Genomic DNA, 23,005 nt, shown 5'->3' on the forward strand with positions numbered 1-23,005 from the left:
TCACGTTATGATGTTTATGCTACTGCATTTTCGAGCTAATATCACGAATCGCCAGAGATAACGGTTATCGGATCCTGACCGCTCTACAAGCGTCTATTTCCATTGCAACAGTCGTTGCTTCGAAAATACTAACGAGATAGAGGAAAGTTTTAAAAGCTCATCAGGTTGACCATTAGCACTTCTTCGCTACTTTTTCGATTGTATCGTAATTATGGAGATCGCTGAACTAGTTCAATTAGAATCTACTTTGGAAGCTGGCTCTTATTTCGATCCAGTATTGTTAAACTTTTGCCAACGTGTTAGCCGAATGTCACAGTCGGTGACAATAGCCTGGATTATCGTAGGTGAAACAGCCTATATACCCATCAGGTGCAACTATATCGTCACGGTTAGGCCGCTTATCTCCGTACGGTGGCATGCTAATCAACGAGCTACTACACCTACATCTATACGTAGTAAACGTGTCTGGATAGTTATCTCGATTTGTCGAAGTAATCCCGGGACAGATCGCAGCGCCCGTACCCGACTTCAGCTTGGCTTCCATTCCGCTAACTACGAAACGTTATCACAATGATTTCCTTCTGGTTCGAGAATTTTTCTTTGATTAGTTTAGAAATAGATTCGATTTGAAATCATTGACTTTCACTCGCCTGCTAAGTATAACCTGCATGTTTTTTAATTAAAATAATATACAGTAGAATGTGGTTTCACTACCTGTCTTAAGCTGAATATACACTAGTGATCAGTTTGCGAACTCTGGTTTATTCCCTTCTTTTCTGAAAAAGAACAGTACAGTGTCACTGTGAATCAGCGATCACTGACGAGCTGATAGTGAGTAACATATACAATATAATTCATATAGTAGTAGAGCCAATATCAGTCTTACCAGACTGATGCTAGTAAGGGCGAACACACGCAGGCTATATTTTGACGCACGAGTTGAAGCACAGTACAAGTCCAAAATTAGCAATTTTCGAATAATCTAAAAGCTATATCTGGACTCCAACGCCAAAGTGGATTGAGCCACACAGCAAACTAGTAGACTTAATCCCCTCTGGCTCTGGGATCTAGATATGTAGAATGCACAGAACTACAAATAGTGATCAAATACCTCAATATGTGGTCTTTAGACTCGTACTCTTTTCAACTCACCAAAAGGACACCAAATTCGCCATAAATACCCCTAAAATCCTAAACCCAACTAAAAACAGTCAGCTGTAAAATTTCCCTCGCACTGTGATCCACGGATACACCTCCGTCCACAACAATTGCGCACCAATTCGAAGGCAGGATAGAGAAAATTGCGTTTCAGGGGTGTTCGACGAGACCAGCGAGCCTGCTAAATCAGGAGCAAACGCTGGAATGGGATTGGGTTGAAGTGGATCGACGCGCGTACAGTTTTCCCGCTCCGTCGCTCCCGCTACGCGAAAATAAATTGCAGTTTAGCTTCACAGGGGAAATAAAGGGACGTCTTTAGCTGCGGCGGCAAGCGTTACAGGTGACGGATTCGTTTGCGGCACTGTCAGCCGAATTTAGAGGCGGACCGCCGCTCCACGGCTGCATTGATTACGGGGCTGTCGTTTAAAGGTGAACGAAAGAACAACGGGAGAAAGGGGGCGAGCGTGAGACAGGCTTGAGAAGAACGTCGAGGAAGTCCTTTACAAGAGGTCTAGGTGGAGGAAGTCCGTTACGAGGAGGCCTGAGCGGGAAGACGGAATAATATCGTCCCGTGACGAAATCTTTCCGGTAAACTCCCTTGTGGCGTATCCCTACCAGCGTTCTTCTCGAAACGAAGAGAAAATTGGAAGAGACTGGAGGCGACTGGTTCCACGGTGGATAAGAGAAAGAGCTGCCGAAGAAGCGAGACCGTGGGAGAAAAAGGGGGATTGGGGAGGCGGGGGAGGCCGTACACTCCTTGAAACGCGGTTCCTCTGGGACTCGCGAATGAAATTTCATTTCGGGAGCGCCGTAATCTCGAAATTGTTACTTGACTTCGTTCGTGAAAGGAGAGCATGAAAGGGATCCTCTAGATTCGTTCTGTAATCGGCGAAATCACCTACACTTCACTCTCCGCGTCCCATCCCCGGCCTCCCATCACCCCATCCCGCTCCCCATTCTAAACATCTACACTCGACTTTCTCTTCCTCTCTTTAAGCAGCAACCTTATTGTTTCCTACACCTGTGTTTTCAATTGGCTCCAGTTCCCTGGGCAAAGGTGCCGAGGAAACGAAGCTTGATAAGGCTCTAAAGGAGTTCTAACTACCCTGGAATCGATGCAATCTACGGGGAGGCGTGATCAACCGAGTCATAACGATGGCAAGGGTGCAGATAGACGCGGGGAGCTTCTAAATATATGGGAAGTACCCTAATCTTGAACTTACTCGAAAACAAGGGAATGGAGTGACGATGACACCCTCGTCTGTTTCACTGCTTCTCAGATGTGACAAATGTGAGTAAAGAAAGAATTACTTGAAAAGAAACTTTTATAGCATTATTGTGTTATAAATTTGCAATTCGTTATACGCAACACTTTAACAGAGTACTTATAAGGAGTAGATTTTAGATTTTAATGTTTATTTCATGAGCTCCATGTTTCACTGAAGGAGGTAATTTTTAAGAATGATCGTGATATAAGAGTATATTATAGTCGGTATAATTAACACGTTTAACATCAGAATCTGCAATTTTTTCAAAGGTAGTTATAATGAATTTAACATTTATCAACTTTTGAACAAGATTCCTATCAGTAGCTGTAGTTCATTATACTTAATTTAAACTATCGATTTCTGGAGTGTTCTTATTTTTAGTAATACACGCTTGCATGAATATAGAAGCATCCACAGGTACAAAAATTGCATGATATTCTACATGGTGATAGCAGCAATATTTGCACATAAGTCTTCAATGGAACCGATGCCTAACACCCTCGAACAATGTGTCCCTTAATTTATAGCCATTTGGAATCGGTGCTTCTAGCAGAAGTAGAATGCATAACTTCTTCCAAATGTACAATACGGTGATTTATCAAATGGCACCACCGCATTCGGACTTATTGTTCGAGCACCCCGGAAGTTCGTGCTTCACCGATCCATTCTTCCCCGAATTTCTCTACCATCCATTATCATCATAGCCCACTAACCTAATTTTCGATAGGAGATTAATCGTATAATTCAGCCATAGTCGACGCGGAGACGCGACCGATAACGTATATGCGAGCAAAACGGTATTATAGTAGGACTCGAGAAAGTCGATCCGATCGTTCCTGCGAATGAGAGCGTAAATCAGGGTGAGATGGAAATTAGACGGTGAACCTTTCGTTCCGTGGATACTTGATGACAATTCAATACCTTTCTGACTTGCGACCAATTCCTCAGTTTCTTTCAGATTGAATCAGAAGATAAGATACACTCTTTCAAACCTGGGCCAGAGGTGTTTTAGTAATCTAAAAACAATTTTTCGACATTTTAAAAGTTAATAAGATTTAAAATTTTTATTCATTAAAAATTCTTATTTAAATACTTTAGTTTCATTGTCTATTACAAATAAAGAAAAAACGGTTTAAGTTGTATACTGAAGATAGGTCTTCGCTGTATGTTATTTGACAAAGTGATATAACTTTCTAGAGGATAGAAAAGGACGATCTTATACATATGTCTTTCTTCTGTTTTCTAAAAAGTTATATAACTTTGTTATATGACAAGTAGTATAGACCTACCTTAAGACTCGGGGACAAGCTATACCACGCCAACACCGCGGCAGGTATTACTCCCTCTCAAACTGAGAGAACGTTATGCCGTTGGTATCTTAGAGTCGCGATCGTTTTCGAAACTATTCTCCTGCGGCCGTCGTTGTCGCAGGAATGCAAAAGGAAAGTGGGACGAGTGATATACGGGTAAGCGACATACGGGAGATAGAAAGAAAGAAAAATGGTGGGGAACAAACAGGGAGGGCTGGTGGTGGAAGTAGACGGTGTCCCAACGTGCGATTAGATGACTTGTCAACCTACGGGAAAATTGCGTTTTACAAACTTGTTTCGAGAAAAGAATTGGAGGGAATTGCGGATGAGGGTGGTCGAAAGGAGGCAGGTAAAGCAAAAGAAGCGCGCGTGAGTAGGAAGGCTCAGCTCTGTCGCGGAACCGAGAAAGTAGACGTAGGTGGGATGAAGAGGGTGAGGATCAAGGCGGGGAGGAACGAGAGAAAGGAAGAAGAGGTTCCCTCTTCTTATATTAGGGCGAAGCAGTCTGAACCGAGCTTCGAGCGATGCAAAGTCGCTTGTGTAGCACCCTGTCCTCCCTTTTCCTTCTTCCTGGTCTCCACCTAGTCCTTACAAAGAGAGACACAAATTGCCTCGGAACTTAGTTTCGCCGGATATAAAGGACTTTCCGATTACGTTAGCCGTACTCCGTGATTGATCCGAGATGACAATTGCAAGAGAGCAACTCGACGTGACCTTCTTTCGTTTCCCCTCTTCTAACGTCGACGTTTACCGTCTCGTTGCTCCGAAGAATACCAAGGATGCTTTTATCGAAAGGATTGTACGAAGATTGTCCAGTCTCGTGACATGCCTGCACTTTCGATTCCTGTGGCTTCTCTAGAATGAATTTAAGATACACTAGGATCCGACTCGAAACGTCAGGTTACTTATCGTTCCAATACTTAACTAGATTTCCAATTCTAAAGACACTCTAATCCAAGTACTCACACTTTCCTACATTCCACTGTCACAGACTTATAATTCTTCGACATTGTATCGAGATATTTGACCAAACAGTTCATTAACGTTCAGACTGTTCCTTCAATCGTGATCAGTGAACTGTATAGGTCAGTAAAGCGCAAACAGCGATCAAGCTGCCATACGAGCGTAGCTAAACAGGCTGTCAGTCTTTACAGGGCGCATATGCGAGCTGGCCACTTATTTAAACAGTGCAAGAGCAAACTGTAGGTGCCTGGTCAGCGACAAAGGCGAAAAAAATCTGGACGAAGTTATATAAACAGGGTTAATTCAGTTTGCAGCGAATAGCCAAATCATTGGGGTAGTAGGTAAGGGTGATGGTCTCTCTGAAGAGAAGTTTCGGCCAAACAACTGGAGAAGCTCGTTTGACCAGTCTTCGAAGGACCCCCTCGGGCGACGAAGTTGATGTTTATGCAGTTTACATTCGCGGGACCCAAAAAGGCTTTGCGAGTATAAGAGATAAGCTCCGGCGAGCGTCCCTCGGACCTTTCGCTTTCATCCCCTTTTATCGCCTAATATGACGATAAAATAAGGAAAGCCCGCGGCGCGGGACTAAAAATGATTCGTGCCGAAACTGTGATTCTTTCGGATTTTACGGTTCAGAGGTATCCAAGCTCACGACTTTCCGCATCGATTGGCTTCCACGCAGGGGTGGCTGGGTCCAATAATGAATACCAGGAGCCGTCTTATTTATATCACGTGGATACGAAGTTAAAGGCTGGAATTATTATTTTGGCACCGTCCATTTATTCACGCGTCTCGGTGGTCTTTTCGCCAAACGAATTCGGTACTTCCGCGTTGAGGAGCTTCGCTGTGTCAAATTAATCTTTGGACCTAGACCTTTCCCTTCTTCTCAGTGGAAGGTGGATGAATCTACATTAAAAGTGATTTCTGTGGGCAGCATTTACTGTATTATACTGTACACTTCTAGTGCATAGATCTATTCCATATTTTATACGTGCAGAGTCTCCAGTAATAAGTGGGCAATGCTTCAGGGACTGATTCAGAATCTAAAAATAATAAAAAAGTTCATATAAACTGCAAGATCCTATTTGATCTTTTTTAAGACATATGCTAGGATACTTGAAGTCCCTAATGTATGCAAGGCCTGTTAAAAGTGTCGAAATACTCTGATACAAAATTAAACAAGGATTTGAACAAATTTGGGAAACATCAAGGATTATTGGGAGGGTAGTTACATCGATGACGAGATGTCGAAATTTCCAAAATATTTCTTTCGAATAAGAACAAACTTCGCTGACTGTCCACCTTGATTGTTGAAAAGAAGCAGCCCGCGAATGCAAACATATTCTTCTGGCTTGCGCAAGGCAAATCTGCTTACGCGAGAACGTAACGAGCTTGCGATGCTTATCGGTGCAAAAAGAGCACGTGGAAGCGGTCAGTTGCATGGACGCGGTAACGACCAGAGGGCCAAAGGGCTGGACAAACGAGTTTTCGAATTTTCCAGTTGACCGCCCCGATGCAAGGGTCAACTAGGTTAATGTTTCCCTCTTTTTCACCCCAACGTGCCTCTCTCTCTCTCTCTCTCTCTCTCTTCCACATTTCTCTTTCGTTCTGTCTGCCCGTTTTCCCTGCATATGCACGCTGTTCTTTCTCCCCCTCCTAAACCCTGCCCCGCCCCTCGCCTCCTCTCCTAACCTGTTTTCCCAGGCTGGTTGTCTCTCGTCGTTCATTCCAATTTGTGCTCAGACGTTGACCCGTATTTTCGAGGCGAGGGGGGCGCTCCTGGATGAAGGAAAATGGTCGGTCGTCGGACGGGCCTGGTGGCAACGAAATTCGAGGGAAAAATTCCTACCGAATGAAATATTCCCCAGGGTCGATTGTGAGTTTGGACGTTTTCCGGCTGATCGGACGTTGCACCGTGACCGTCGACGCGGAAACCTCCATCCTGTTTCCGGCAGACCGCGCCGCAGCCGTCACTCCGTAATCTCTGACACCTACTTTTGCTCCTGCACTTTCAAGAATGAAAAATTGATTGGCAACATTTTTGTAGCTCTCGATGGCCTCCACTTCACGATAAACGCTTGGATTCGTTGATGAGGCGCATTATGAATTCGCACTTTCATGAATGACAAACTGATTGGTAACATTTTTGTATCTCTCGATAGCCACTACTTCACGATAGAGACTTGGACTTGCTAATGAGTCACATTTTGTATTTAGTTTACGAGGGCAGTGGAGACTCTGAATTATTTTACTCGGGTTAATTTTGTGAACAGAGGCAATTATTTGTCAATGTTTTATAATGTTGCCTAGAATGGATAATGTGAAAGACTTTGAACACTAAACAAATTTTGGTAACCCCAAAGTAACAACTTAGAAGTATTATTGCTCAAGTTGTAACAATGTCCAGAGTGATCTGATCGATTTACATCCCATCTCTATTTAAAGTCAATTAAAATCCTTCACATATCCCCTAGTGCTTCAGTAACCCTTCCAGTCAAATAAAGTTGAATTATCTTCATCCGAGGGAAGCGGTCCCTTTATGGCTGTAAATGACAATAGCGGGTGGAAGCTAAATTTTACAACTGCAATGAATATATCACAAGTTTCAGGGACCTGTTTGTCTAATAATTCCAGTATCTAACCGCAACGAATTTTCAGTATGTCCTTTAAATATCGCATTAGAGTTACAAAAAGTATCGCAAATATCGTTCGGCGATTAAAATGGCTCTGACCGTTCGACTTATTTTACTTAGTTTGTTACCGCAAGTATAATCCAGGCTCTCAGATTATTACAGCGGAAAGGGTGGCTTTTAAATTTACTTCGAAATTGTCCGAGTCGTTTTGTCGATACATGCAGCTCGAGATACACGAGAAAGTTGCAGCCGTGGTCCAGCAAGGGACAGGCTGCGATTGACTGGTCGCAAAGTTTAACAGTACAATACCAGCATCGTTACAATAAGGCTTCGAGAGACACGACGCATTACCGTGGACCCAGTAAATTCCTCGTATTTCGAACTACGACGTACCTTCATATCTCTGAACCTGGATATTTTGTGGGATGGAGTCAAGTACAATTCGAACCTATCCCTGGCACTCCAATCTGATCTTCGACTTTTTTCTCGTAATAGTATTGCACAGCCATTGTTGCCTTCGATACGTATAGAAACTTCTATCGCATGTTTTCGTTACTGGCACAAGAGGGTGGAACCAGCAACGAGAGATAAAGAATATATCGCTGGCGAAGGTTACGTACGCGTTGGAATTTATCCTTGCTTTATTTCATCTATCGATAACCCATTCTATTCGTTACTGCTGGACCAGATTCCTAAAATTCCTACCGTGAAAATCCTGAATTATTTCTACGAATTAAAAATCACTGAAACACACTTAACTTAAAGTCGTTCGATTTTAGATACATGTTTTTCTTCAAATATGACTTAATCAAATTAAAATTGTCATTTGTATATGTTAGCAGAGGATAATACTATCTATCGTTAATGCAGGAAGCATGGCAAAAGAAATTTCCAATCTGTAAGATTAGATCAGCTTACAAAGCTTTGAGAAACTTTTCATTCCCTAAGAATGGCATCAATTTTTTCAATTCAACTTTATCTTGTTATTATCTGCCTTTTCATGTAACATACCGTTCTGTACATCCTTGATCCAAGTAAGTTCGGGCAGAGATGATTAAAAATAATCCCCTTGCAAATCTGTCGCAGCTCGCGCAATTAATGTTGCAAGTCCGCTCGCTAGTTACTTTGTCGCTTGCCCCTTTTCGTCCGACAGGAATAAAGGAGGCACGATCCTAAAGACCGGCCTCTGTTTCGCGTCATTTCCATTTATTTGCAGTTTATCGTTTCCAGACGTTTCTCGTTATTTCACGTTGGCCTTGTTAGCACGGGAAAGGACGGAGCCTCGATTTCCCCGCTTTCTTTTTGACATCTGGATTCTCCGCGCGGATACGCCCGGATCGAAGGTTCGCACGGGGCCAGGGGACAATCAGACTTTGTATTGAGGGCAGAGACAATTGTCGTCCGACCGGATAGACTTTGTCGCTTCCACCTCCGATTATCCTTTGACCGACCTAGAGATGAGACAATAATACGAGAGAGCCACTCGTAGAAAAGATAAGAGGAGAGAGTCAGTGGATGGTAAGCGGAGCGACGGAACCGTTATTTCTCGTTATCGGTTGTTACGTGTGCGAAACAAACGAATCCAGCGACGGTAAACCCTTTGTGTTCTTGACGAGCGCACCGAATCCGCGCGCTACCGTCGACAATACTTTCGTCTCGACGCCCCTCCCCGAGCAAACTTTGAAAAAGATTTCATCGATTCGAGTAGACCGGTTTGTGCCTCTGCACAATGCTGTCGAATGGAATTCAACCGTTTGTCCAATTCACCGTGGACATTCATTCGGCGTTCACCTCAGATGATTGCGAACAGTAGATTAATTATATATAGTGATAGACATTAATTGGGTAAGTGGGTAATCGTTGGTCCTTGTGACCGTACAGAGTGAAGTACAACTGGTGATATTAAATAGAACAAGATAATACCAGGTGAAAATTTATTTAAAGTATTTAAATGCTTTAAGTATTTTGCAAAAAGTGGACTTGGATTATTCTAACTCTGAGATACAGATTTTTGGAATGTACACACAGTAGAATATGGATGTCTGTGGTCAGACATGTCAAGCTGAGGAAAGAATATACATTTTCTGGAAATTCTAAAATTCGTTCCTTTTGATAACGGAGCTTCCTACAAAAGAAGACGAATTTCAAAATTTCAGGAAATTTTTATATGAGACATTTATCCTGAACTGTATCAAGTATTTTGTGACAGACTTCATATCAAACAATCAAATCATTTGAACAGTACCAGTAAATATTTCATTAGTCTGGCCAGAGTATTCATCGACCATTTCTACTCGCAACTACCAGCCAGGAAATGAATACCCTCTATTCAGGACTACATCAAACAAATACAAAGCACCGAAAATAGTGAGTAAAATGCCAGACTGACCGGGCAGAATTCATTATTTCGAAATCAGGGAATTGGATGCACTATCCTGCCGCCGACAAAGGAGTAAAAGGCTTCTGGTGAACACTCGTAAGGGTTCATAGTCCAACAAAGCTTGTTGAAACTCGTGCATGATTCTGCGTGCACGCAGATAGACGGGTGCAACGTGCGCACATGCGTGAAAGGGTGCGTGGACTGTGGAATATGTGCTTGTATGTATTCGTATGCTGACATTGGACGAAAATGGAAGGCTATTCTATTATGGACTTAGGAACAACGAGGGGAGGGCAGAGGGTGGGAAAGGGTGGACGGAGACGGATGGGGGCGAAAAGTAAGCGTGTCCATGTCGAAGGACTGTGAAGAGGATTAGTCGAATTGCTCCCATGAAATTGTTGCTGTTGCGCTGGAATCGGGTTGCTTTGCGTTGACTTCTCTCTCAGGAAACAGCGTGCCACTGAGAATCCTCTGTCTGGCGCGGCCTTATTTCCTGGCATTACGAGAGAAGGAAAGCGTCGTGTCGGAGGCAAAGTCGATGCTCTCCGTTTGATTACACTCCGCGATCCGATTATATTCTCTCCTGGCGAGTGTACTTTGTACGAGTTCGTCGCGTGAACTTTCCGATGAGAGACAGCAGATACATGCCGCGTAACGTAGTCTAGAATCGGCTACCGTCTATTGCTTACCAGTAATATTCCAGGAGTTCGAAACTCGGAGAGTTACTTAAAAGCAAATCAAATTATCGTTCAGTAATACGCTTAAACATTAATGTTTGAAATTTAGAGAATGAAAAGAAAGTCTTTCTAGTTAGAAATATCGGAATGCTGAACACAGTTTCATATATCGATATCTAATTGTATCTAATTATTATTGCAATCACTACATTATTATTTACTACATTATTACTCTAGAATTCAACACAGACTAAATTACAATTCAGCACTGATTTTAGTTGAAGAAGTTTCGACTCAACAGCTCAGTGCCTCAGTTTTTAGACTGTACAACTCAGTTTGTAGACTGGTCAAGTATTTGAAAGAAGTATGTACCACATTTTTCTTGCATAGTGTCACATGTAAACGAAGTACGCGATGAATAGAATCCTCCAGGTAGCCAAGAGGTTCCATCAATGATCCACCACAAACGTCGATTGCGATCCTTTCGAAAATACCATTTCGAGAGGATTGATCGTTCAGCGTAGAGGGTTAAAGGCGTGTACGGAGCTTATGAATACGTCTGAAAAGTGTATCGGCAATTGCCATCTCTTTCACGTAGCGATATCTGCTCACGGTATAATCGGGTCCTGCCAGTAGCAGCGGCAGTAGCGGCAATTGGACCGATAGGAATGGCTACCATTAGAGTATCTTGGACACGGCCCAGGAGCCGGTTCTGCAGTAAATGGATTTTCTTTGAAAGACATCGCGTACGTCGCTAGCCAGTAGCCGACAGTGTTTTCATAACTCTGTCCGATTCATCCGCAAAATCAGCGTTTCCGATTCGAATCGCGCTTGTCACTACGTTTTTCCGCTGGAAAACCCCTTTCGCCGATCAGACGGTAATCTTCTTCAGACCTGAATAAGAAACCGCCATAACGCAACGTGTAACCGAAGATTTCCATTACGAATTCAACTTATGTGTTAGATTTACTGGTATGGGGCAAAATACACTGTGTGTCTCGACGCATATTTCTTAGAATTTTCAACCTTGCTGGAACATTTGTATAGTACCTTGTATTTAGGATATTTATTTTCATATAAACACCTACGTTCTTATTTTTAATATCCTCTTTTTATAATTTGTAATTTCTTTTATAACATTCGGCAAATTTTATTATAGTTGATTGTTTGTTAATAGGACGTAAGTATTTTCCCAGTAGTCCATATTATTTGTTAGCATATTAGATCTATGAGATGCTTTTTCATTAATCTTTTCAGAATAGGTTGAGTGTAAAGATTGTTGGCTATTTTTTAGCATGCTTTACAAGTACTTCTATTGATTCGATTTCAAGGTCTTTTCTTAGTTTCTCATTTCATATGTATCAAACGCCAACATAGATTCGCAGGTAATAGATCTCAACAAATAATTTCGAGTCTTTTCACAACGTTATTATATTTTATCTGGACATGTTGGCATATAACGAATTGTAGCAGTACGTAATGCAAAATTACAGGCTCGTAACGAATGTCGCTGCGAGCAATTAGAAGGGAACGGACAAATCGCCTACACCTAATGTGCCATTGGTTCGCCGTAAACTGGTAATTAGTCGCGCGCGTTCGGTGAAAGCGCAAATACGCTCTGTCACCGATTTAATTAGTCTATAACTCTTGCGACAGGATCAAGTTTTGGCCGCGCAACCGGTCCTCTAATAATATGAATTATTACCCCATCGATGAGTCATTCTGTGGTTCATCTACTGTTCGAACATGTTTTACGTATCATGAAATGGTCTGAGTGGACCTCATGATTTCTGTTGGGAATCCAATAACAAAGGCATAATTAATTCTCAACAATTGATAAGAAACTATGGAAAGAGCGATTCATTACCTGTAATCACGAAAGGATAGTGGTATTAATAATGATCAATGTGTAAATTATTTCCAATATTCTTAAAACACTCCACAACATGCACCAACTTCCTCCAATATGCTTAGATCCACTCATTGTCAGTCCAGGTACCACCGAAGGAAACTTTTTTTCTATAATCTCACAGAAAAGAAACCATTATCACTTAGCAGTTCCTACAGTCTAGAAAAAGACAAATCACCACATCGCTAGTAGAACATTTTAAAATTGTTCGTACATGACATGCTTCCTTGACTACACACTTCCTTCGTCTTTGAAAAATCATTGAGCTAACATCAATTTAATAAACACATGTTATCTATAATACTACAAACATGTGTAAGTAGACTGTGTCAACTGGATCCCTAAACAAAATGAAGAGCCTTAGGAAAGAAACATAGCCTCGTCAGTTACATACGATCATTAGCGCTGCTTGCGAAGCAACCCATCGCCAATAACGAAGCACACGTAATTGCAGTGCAGCGCCGAAACGACTACGTTTCCTTCGTCTAACGTAGCAATCATCCCCCTTCGTCCGCGACACCTATTCTCTATCCATACCAATTCCCCATTATCCCCCCGTCTGCTGGGAGATTGCCTCTCGTCGAACGAACCCTAACCACCGAAACTTACGAAGGTGAGGGACAAATAAAGTATCGATTCCTTTTTTCCAAAGGACAGAATTAGGAGGTTCTTGGAGGCTGGCTGTTGGCCAGCCAGCCAAGTTTCCGATATGCAATTCCGCTTTATTTCCGGATCGTTTGACGCCGGCCGCACGTTCGCGCGAAGGCTAATGTAATGGAAACGCTGTAAGCCCTCCTATGCATATTATTGTGCTACTTCCACGCCGCGTCGCAATGCTAATAATTGTTATGACCCGATAGAGTGCAATTCCACGCCACTCGACCGCCGCTGGATCCCTAGGCCGTTCCACTTTGGCATTGAATAAATTGCAACAGTTTTCCCATCGCCTACCCCCAATTCATTTCAACTAGAGGATCATCGTTCTGTCCACGTTACCGTTTCCCGCCCCAGACCGTTCCCTCACCGCGTCATCAATTCGGTTTCGTTCGATGCGAATCGTTCGAATTGATTCGACCTTTGTCTGCGGGTATATGGTGTGTTCAGTGAATTTTGATATGAGTGGTTATTATTCCTCGTCTAGGAACGAAAAAGATGCGTAATTATGCGTAGATAAGATTGTTTTCATATATGATGCTGGTGTAATATGGTTACTGCGTTGGAGATCTTTGAGTACAGATATGAGTACATGAGAGTTGTACTGCTTCTTTGTTTCTGCAAGACCAATGATTTCATATCTTTTAATTTAGTTTTACAGTTCGTGATTTTCAAGTTTTTAAATTTTGAATTTTTGGAGTTCTACAATTACGTGAACAAACATTCAAATATTTGAATTTTCAAATTTTCAAATTTTCGTATTTTCAAATTTTCAAATTTTCAAATTTTCAAATTTTCAAATTTTCAAATATTCAAATTTTCAACATTTTTTTAGATTTTTTCCAATTCCTGTATTGCAATTTCTATAGTCACTTACCCTTTTGAGGCTTTTGATCGCATCCACGATCGATTCTTTTTTATAAAAGGGCAGGAACAGTATCGACGATCATAGTATTCTTTTGCATTCGATAGGCCACATGATGAAATTAAACGTACCTTTTATGCTGAACTCACTCTATAACATGGATCAAATACGCCTCGAGGGAATTTATCTGCTGCACTTCGATGTATCAGATCTACTTGAAAATGAAATCGAACGTGGAATCCGAAAAAAGTGATGTGTTTTGAATGTAGCGAGTGCATAAAAATAAAAGCGAGAGAAGCATGCAAAAAAGGTTGTTCTATTCAAATGGAATGAATTCACTTTGACTTCATTCTATGTGAAAATTTGAAAGGTCTCGATTTCAATACAATTAGCAATTAACTGGTGGTCGAATGCACTTCTTTTTCATTTCTATTTTCTTCTTGTTCTATTTTACACTGAAAATTTCTACATAAAAAGGGATAGATCAATAAAGCAATCGTATTGAAAGCTTCATTTTATTTTCTTTAATTTCATCTCTTCAGGATCTCTTGAAATTTACCTATATTTAATTACAGTTAAGAGAATTTGTAAATTCGCCTTTTTAGCAATATATATCCATACAAAATAATATGATACATTTAACGACAACTAAAAATGTATACATAGATACATAACAAAAAATGTTACATATTGTACTAACGTTTGTAGAAATATTTGTGACTTTGTAAGTTTGCACAGTTCTATAAAAACAAGCTCTCTTGGATACTGTATACCCACAAAAATCCTGGAGGCCCCATGTTACTCGATATGACTTGCGCCAATAAAAAAGGGTACAAATGTTCTCTAACTTACACAGCAAAGCAGAGGCTCGCGAAACGAGCGCAATCCAAGGAAACGAAACGGTTAAATTACCAATTTCTCTAAGCGCGAGTCCGGTCGTTATACCGCAGCCCGTAACTGACAAAAGGAAGCAACACGGGGCACTGAAAGGATTTTCACGGCTCGACCCCGGGAACCGAGTAGCTTGTCTTCCTTTATTGGGCTCAGAGACGTAACCGGTAACGTTTCATGCAAAACGCTTTTCAAGTTAGGCCAGCGGAACCGTTAAAATTTGAAATGTAAATGAGGGCCCTCGTCGGGACTCGATAACGTCGAAATTCCAGCAAAAATCACTCGGGCGTTACTGCAGTTTCGCGCTTCTATACAGCAGATGCTACGATTTTATTTTCCTCCGTTAAGTTCCGCGCGGTGCAGCGGTCGCCCACGGTTATTTCGTATCGGCCGAGCACTGCCATGTAAACGAGGAGATTCCCAGCTGTAACAAGCGGTAACTAAACGCGTAAGACCGAGCCGTACAACCCGAGCCCGGCCATTGGTTTAACGAGAGCGTAAAAGTTAAAACAGTAAGTGGCTCCTTAAAAGCGCTTTTCCACCCGCGGCTTTAAACAGCACGCACCATCGTATTTTATACGCGGACTCCTTTCTGCACTTTTTATATACCCCCAGTAAGCGAACCTGGCAATTTTCGGGCCCTTCGACCGTGTCCGACGTCTTCCTTACTTCTTAACCCTTCGCGATCCGACTTTCAACTACATTCGGCTTTTATTTCGCTGGTTGAATTCCATATAAATTTTTATTTTAAACCTGCGAGAATGTATAAATCGTTCAACCACACATTATACCTTTTTCTTTTTTAGGTGCCTTCAGCGGCGGAATTTTTTATAACATTATTGGAAAAATCAGGACAGGATTCTATACGTTTTTCTTTTATGGACTGCTGTATGTACTAACAATGAATATGGTGATGATCTGTAGAATGTGTTGTAAAATGCATAAATAAACTGATTATAGCTAAAGATTCACTCCCCTTCGTTGAATAATTTTAATTTTATTCATTATACGGAAATAACCCATTAGGGTATAAAAATTATACAATATTTTGCTGTCGATATTTACACTATGAATAACGAAATATAGGGGAATTATTAGAAATAGAAATAGACATAAGCATAAGTGGATACACTTGGCACTTAAAAGTCGCGAGAGAAGTCAATGATAGCGAGACTGTTAGGTCTCAGATGTTTTCTACTCAAGTTTTCACGATTGTAACCAAAAATCAGGGCTACAAGCGTACTTCATAATAATTTTTCTATTCTCAATACGCTCACTTTACTTCATCATATAGCAGCATTCCTAAAATTTAGTCCCACCTGTTGTCGAATACACTGTACACAAGAAACTCGATTTCAGACGGTCGTAGCAATCGTATTAGCTCAATCGTATAAGGAATCGAAGGGTGGTTGTACAGCTGACTTTCCCGCCGCGGATTCTCGGCACATGAAATTTTATTGAACGAATCTCGGGGGAATAAATGTTTCCCTCTGGTCTTTGTTTCGAACTCTCCCCGTCAATAAAAGATGCATTAGTCAACGGCACGGGGCATAAAAGAAAAGCAAAAGTTTCCAGTGTCATCCTTGGCCTTCCGTCGGTAAATTTTGGAGAACGGCATAAAGGTCGGCTACGAAGGGGTTGAACGAAGAAATGTAGCAGCCATGGCAGAAAGTAAGGCTTGGCGATGCGCCATAGCGATTTATTTATTTTTCTCTCTGTGCGCAAACTTCCCTTCGGGGGCGGCGGCTAGACAAACAAGGGAACAAAAACGTTTTATTACGCGATTAAGCTCGGTGATGACGATATTTCAGAAGATGATAAAAGAACTCGGCTACCGCGGGGGAAAAGGACAGAGATGGCTCACGGTTTATGGTGAATTTGGATTTAATCAAGTAGCACCTCGAAGGATATTGAATTACTACCTTGTTTGTTTTATCGTAAAATCTGAAGAAAATCATTTCCATACGAAACATTCATTTTTGATAGTCAGATTATCGTAAACTTTGAAATTTTTAAAACATACATATTTCATAGTTATTAGCATTTGCTAATTTCAAGCAATACTGAATATCGTAAGGGATCGACGGCGAAAAACAAAGGCGGGAAGAAGGAGCTATAAAGAGCGCTGGTGTTCATGAAACATTTATACGATCATAAAGACAGTTCATAAAGTTTGTATGTATGGATGTAGCCGCTAAGCTGTAGCACGTACATTCCTGACTATATTGTGCGGCTAAAATGCTCGCGAGTGGTATTGCAGTTATTTTTATAACTTAAGAAAATTATTAATTCTCCTTTCACATGAATGCAGTTAGTAGGTAATTATTTCTGAATACTTAGATGAATTTGTTATGGCACTATGTGTACTCAATTATTCGATTCTATGTAGCTATAAGCTTAATCAAAGCTAAAGCAAAGTTCATCTAAATTATCTAAAATAATGTTGGAATCCAAGACTAGACTATAAATAAAGGGTAATCAGTTTATCTGAAAATCCTCACAGTGTTAACAGCATTTATTTTAAGTTCTAAATGTTAGCATTACAAGTGCTGTCAACACCCATTAGGGGGATTCCACTTAAATTGATCACCCTGTATAATAACTGATCAAATTTTTTCATTCCAACAATTCTACAAAATTCCTACATGTGTACTATATCATAATTTATTATTTAAAAGGATCAAAATTCTAATACATTGATGTTCACACATTACAATACCACGACACGAGTATAATGATTAAAAATTCTTATTAAAAACGCCAGCTTAATTTTTCTCTTTTCCAGGAATTTTCCTGTATCCATAAAACAGAATTTTAAGTGGGGAACGGGATACTGGCATTCATTTTTTTTTTTTTTTTGGAAGGAGAATGCAGAGGAACCGTATCGCTATCGTCCGGCTGTAGATGATTCCCGTCAGAGGAGAATGAATTGGCCCCGTAGCACGTCGTAACCCTGCGTTTATAGTCCGTGGTGCTCCAATAATATAAATCCTCTCCGTTATCGGGTCAAATTTATTGGAGGATATTATCGAACGTCGATTATCACGATACTATCGTGACCGTACGTACTGGATCGGTGACCCGCTGCCCATGGACTGCGTCCACCGTTCGCGAAACGCCCCACGTGGCCACGTAATACGATTATTTATTGCAAAAGCGTTATTTATTGCTGGACGATCCTTCCAGCGGACGATTCGTTATTGTTTCGCCGATCGCGTTTAACGACTTTGTCGTAAAATTTGCTTCCCATTGGACCACGGTATCGAGAAGCGCATCGAAGATGTCCGCGAACCATGTTCCTTTAATTTTCCAAGTTTCTAATTTTGGTTTCAGCATGCAGCTGTAAATATATTGCCAGGCCGAATTTAAATATTAAAAAGCCTGAATTATTCAATGCACGTGGTCAAATAAAAGTTTCACAGAACGTTAACGAACATACCGTCGTGTTTATGTAATCAATGTAAATGAAACTGTTTTTGAATATCACGATTTATTTCGATTTTAATTGAAACGCCTTCGTTCGTTGTATGAATTATCTATTTGGTGTAACGTGAGTTGCTTCTAATTGTGAGTAGAATCATTGTATTCAATGTCCTGTAGCTAAAGTTAGAATTTAAGGATTACAGGACGTTCAAAACATGTCTTGAATGAAGTTTTAAAACTGATGAAACATTTTGTACGATTAACTCTCGCCTTACTTTTATTATGCAGAATATTGTAGAACTTAGAACCATTCCAAAATGTTGTCCCACCTGTTGACCAGCAGCCTGTACATAATACGAAAATCTTTACGCACCGAGCAGTCATTCATGAAAGTGGATGAAGCGTGATACTCCAACTCATTCAGGCTTTTATGTGTGCTCTGCGTCTTTTTAGAAACCGGTTTTTAAAGAAACTGACCTTGCTTTTTGGCTTCACAGGAGCTGCAGCGACAGCAGAAAAAACAAGTGTGGCCACTGAGACCGCCAGACAGAGGTAAACGTACGCACCCGTGAGAGGGAGCGAGACAGACTATCCTCTGCTTTCTCTGTCTTTCATGAATGACAGCTCGCGCGTAGACGCCGTTGATCGTTTCTGGCTGACTTCTATTTTCCTCCCTTCGCTGTCAGCAAAATCAAGAACCAGCCTCCGTCTGATTGCTTCATCTTGAAAACTGGTGGCAATAAACGACGAAATTTTGTTGAATTGTTTTTAAGAAAGAGGTATAATATGTGTTACCAATTTTCATTATAAAGAGTTTCGATAAATGCATCCCAGAGTTTGTCAAGCTCTATGTCAATACTTGAAGAGTTAATGGAAGTAGTAAAAGTAACTTTTATAACTCTATCGTCCAGAATGATTGCCCCATAGTAGTTTACAAATAAAATGATCCTAATAAAAATTGATATAACGTAAGATAATATAGATTTTCTTCTGTCAATAGAGATCTGCTGTCAGAACCTGTGCAAACAAATTCCCATTACATTCTCCACATTTTCTATTATCTAAACTATATCTAAATTATGACACAAGGCTAAGCAAAAATTGCATAACCTCTAAAACTATTCACAATCCCGAGTACGTTATCAAAACCGTAAAATCAGCTTCACAGATATTAATTCACCGCTAATTCTCCAAGCGTCGCGGCACGTGAGAACCAAAATCGTTCGATCCTAACCCAGACCTCCACTCCCTTGTCACATTCGCTCTAATACCATGATCCAACAGGACACAGTCTAAAAGGCGGGGTGTGTCGGCTAGCTATAGATCAAATGAGGGGTGGAAAGGAAGACGAAGGTGAAAACGAAGGAATTGGGCCACTTTCCCTTGTCCCGCGATGTAATTGGAAACCGTCTCGAAGATCGTCCTATGTATCAACAGCCCTCTGGATAACGGGCCGTTCTCTTCCGCTTATCGGATAATTACGGGGATGAGCCCGCCTCGCCGCGGATTGGAACGAGAATCGGGATCGTCCCAGGAACACGCTCCTTCGGAGGAGGAAACGAACCAGCGGAAGAAAAAACTGGAGGCGGGGATGGCCGAGGGGCGGGGAGGAAGGAAAGAGAAGTCGTTAGAAAAAGTCAAGTCGGATCAAGTCGAGGGGCTGCACACTCGTGAAAAGGGATGTAGGCGTTAGATTAGCGTGATCTCCAGTGATAACGTTCTCTTCTCCGCTTCCCTTTCCCCGTTCCCCTTCCCCACCGACCGACTGCTAGCTGTTCCTCCGCGCTCACCCCTCGCAGCGCCGCGGCTCCCATACACCCCTGGTCGAGCTTCACGAACGGGCAGCATCTTAGCACGTTGCTAGCGTGCAATTACTGACCCCTTAACGAGGAGGGTTGCGGATGCAACTTTTGAAAATCTCCTATTAGAAATAACGGCCCCTCGGGCGTACGTGTCTCGAGCTCCTCGGCAAATTGGAATCTGCGCGATGAGAAGGGCGCGCTTACTCCCCCCTGAGACGAGGCCCGCCTCGAAGGGAATCGATTTGTGTACCGAGAGTTTCGTTAAGACGCGATTAAGCTGGCCGGTTTGTTTTCGCGGCGGGATGCTCCATTGCCTCCCTCGGGGACTTTTACATGCTGATTCGTGAACAGGGAAGAGATTGTGTTTTAACGCGTGTAGTTTTCGGAGAAATCTTTCTTGGAAGTTGCTTTAATACTGAGACTCAGAATTTGGATTCTCTTCGGTTCTTTTTATGATAGTTTCTTCTTATATGTGTGTGAACAGAAATAGGGGAACAGTGGAAAGGGATGTGGTGAGAGCAGAGTTGAAACTTGGAAGTACCTGATTGGTTAACAGAATTGTGTTAACAATTACATTAACATTTTTGTAACAATCAAGGTTCTACTGATACGCTATTGAACTTAGATCTTCAATAATTATGCACGCGTTGTTGTTTATTTATTAATCAACTTTTCATGAACCTCGTATCGAGAAAGCATAACGTTGGAAAATATTGGTGGATTTTTACAACGTTTTTAATGAAAGTTCCCTGAGCATCGAAGACCCACTTTTAATTTGGCAGGACACGCTCGAGCGATTTTCAACGATGTTTACGAGATCAAGCTTTAAAAGCTTTTCCATAAGCTTATTCGCGTCACGGTAACACGGTAACACGGAGGAATTTTCCCAAAAAAATGTCCGTCACGTGCGTTGTGAATTCCTGTGTTTCCCTGTGGACGAGTGCAGCGAGCATGTTAAAAATATTCCAGTATTTACGTTGTTAACGGAAAGGAGAATAATGGGCTTGAATAAATTTATAACGAGCAGAATATTTATTCGCGGGGGCAGGATGAACCTTTAACTAGCGGATAAATCTCGTTAAGCAGAAATAATTATCGTCGATGTGAAAGCGAGGCGAATCTTTGTTATTAGGCGCTTTGTTGTGAGATAAAAGACGATTAGGTTTAAAAAGTCAAAGTTCTATATCGTTTATCACTATCTTTGCATCTCAAAGCTGAGATAACTGGATAACTGAATCTCTATGAATACAAATAATATTTCTACAAAGGTCCAAAAAAAATTGTGTAAGCTTGAGATAAGGACGCGAGAATAATTACCTGTTGAAACCAATTACGACATGACTTTGTGATAGTATTCTATCAAAAAATTCCTAACAGACAACAGCACTTTCTTCCAGTGGTCCGTTCGAACGCAGTTCGTTGGCGAGTTAAAAGGAAAATCGCTTTATTAGAGTAATCTTCGAAGGTGAGTCTTTGACAATTGTCGCGAGCACGTAGAAACGCGTTGAGAGTGGCTATAGCAAGGAGGTAAATGAAGAACATAGGAAATCCTGTGGAAGGAAGGAGCGTAAGTGGGAGAAAGGAAAAGATCCTGATAATGGTTGTCGACCGGGGGTCAATTTAGACTTCAAAGGATTCTCTGGGTATAAAGGATACATAAAAAGGAGTCTGGCCTCGTATATCCACAAGAGAATTCCATCCTAGCGGGATATCGGTGGCCACCACCTACGAACAAACTCGCTCCATTATTTCCCAATAAATTCCCAACACTTAAAGGACAGTCACTTGCCTCGGTAACTCCTTACCACCCCGAGCGTCCTTCCTGATTCCGTCTGCCCCTCGCTGCTTGGTTCACGTGCAAGTCCAGCACGAAGTTTCAAGTGGTTTTAAAGTGTCATCGCGCACTCTCGAGCAGACGACGTTGCCATCGACTCGACTCGTTTCGCTCGCCGTATCGATAAACTATAACGAGACAAATGGATGTGGGAGCCGTGCAGGCCTCCCCGTACACTTTCCCTCGAACGATAGACCGTCTTCCTTCCACCTCCCTCATTCTCCTTTCTTATCTTCTCGGTCAGCCCTCCTTTTCTAACACGATCACCTTTGTCTTTTCTCCCCCCCTTCGCGTGTACTCATTCACCGACCCTTCCCCGTTCCTTTCGAGCAAGAGAGGGAATCAAAGTTGTAACTGCATGTGGCCCGACCATCCCATTTTCTCTTCATCCCTTATCCCCCGTTTCATCCCTCACGAACATGTACTCGCGCTCCCCGAACTCACCTTGACTCCTCGCGATAGATATAAATGAACTCCTTACTTTCGATCACACCCTACCATGCTACCCGAGTCCAACCGAACGCAACAGTCGCTCCGCTTCTATTCTTCGCTCCGTCATTGGGTTAGTTAATGGGAGATTACGTGGTGTTCCTTGGAGATGTGTTTCCTGGTCTTTTGAGGGTGCTCGATGGTTTTCGGTGCTCCTGGGATTCAAGCGAGGAGATTTTGTTCGGCGTAAAGAATTTTTTGAACGTTTTTTAACCTCGAATTGGCTTTCATTTTTGGATTGAACCCAAGTCGTGTCATGACTCTTCATCGAAGGGATAAGTAAGTAATGGTGGCATCGGCGCAGGGATGTAGCGCGCAACGAGACAAAATCCACAAAATTGGAACGAACGATGGAAGAACCGATTGCAGTTTCCATTTGAAAATGATTGGAACTATTAGTGGGATAAAATCTCTGAAAGAAATCACTGTGGTTCTGTATTTTTTTGTAGTAATCCTGTTTTAGTTTTCTCGCGTAAAAGGATTGTAGTTTGTATTGTAATATATATGCAAGTGAATATTTGATTATATTTTATAGTAGTATTGATCTAAAATTGAATTTCTAATATTTTTTTTAGAAGAAAAATTCTAACGAACCTGTGACGTTCTAGACTTTAAGTAATACAGAGCTACGTTTCGTGAAAGAGTTTGTAGAAAAGTTCGTTTCATTCTTTACTAGAGTTCATTAATACTTTTAAGAAATTGGTAAAGTGTCCAAACTTGTGGAATGAATTCCAAAGGAACTATCAGTG

At 41.6% G+C, this 23,005-nt stretch overlaps 1 long non-coding RNA gene across 2 annotated transcripts; it reads left to right on the top strand.

The window, feature by feature from the left end:
• The first annotated feature begins 2,249 nt into the window (after window positions 1–2,249).
• Window positions 2,250–15,657, top strand: LOC143177038 (uncharacterized). Of its 2 annotated transcripts, none has more exons than XR_013001528.1 (2): window positions 2,250–2,449; window positions 15,515–15,657. It is a non-coding gene; the product is annotated as an uncharacterized LOC143177038 (long non-coding RNA). The 2 variants fall into 2 exon arrangements; XR_013001527.1 differs by lacking the exon at window positions 2,250–2,449 and adding an exon at window positions 14,615–14,875 and having other exon boundaries at window positions 15,515–15,597.
• The last annotated feature ends 7,348 nt before the right edge of the window (window positions 15,658–23,005 follow it).

This window comes from Calliopsis andreniformis, chromosome 3 (genome assembly GCF_051401765.1).
Source record: "Calliopsis andreniformis isolate RMS-2024a chromosome 3, iyCalAndr_principal, whole genome shotgun sequence".
NCBI lineage: Eukaryota > Metazoa > Arthropoda > Insecta > Hymenoptera > Andrenidae > Calliopsis > Calliopsis andreniformis.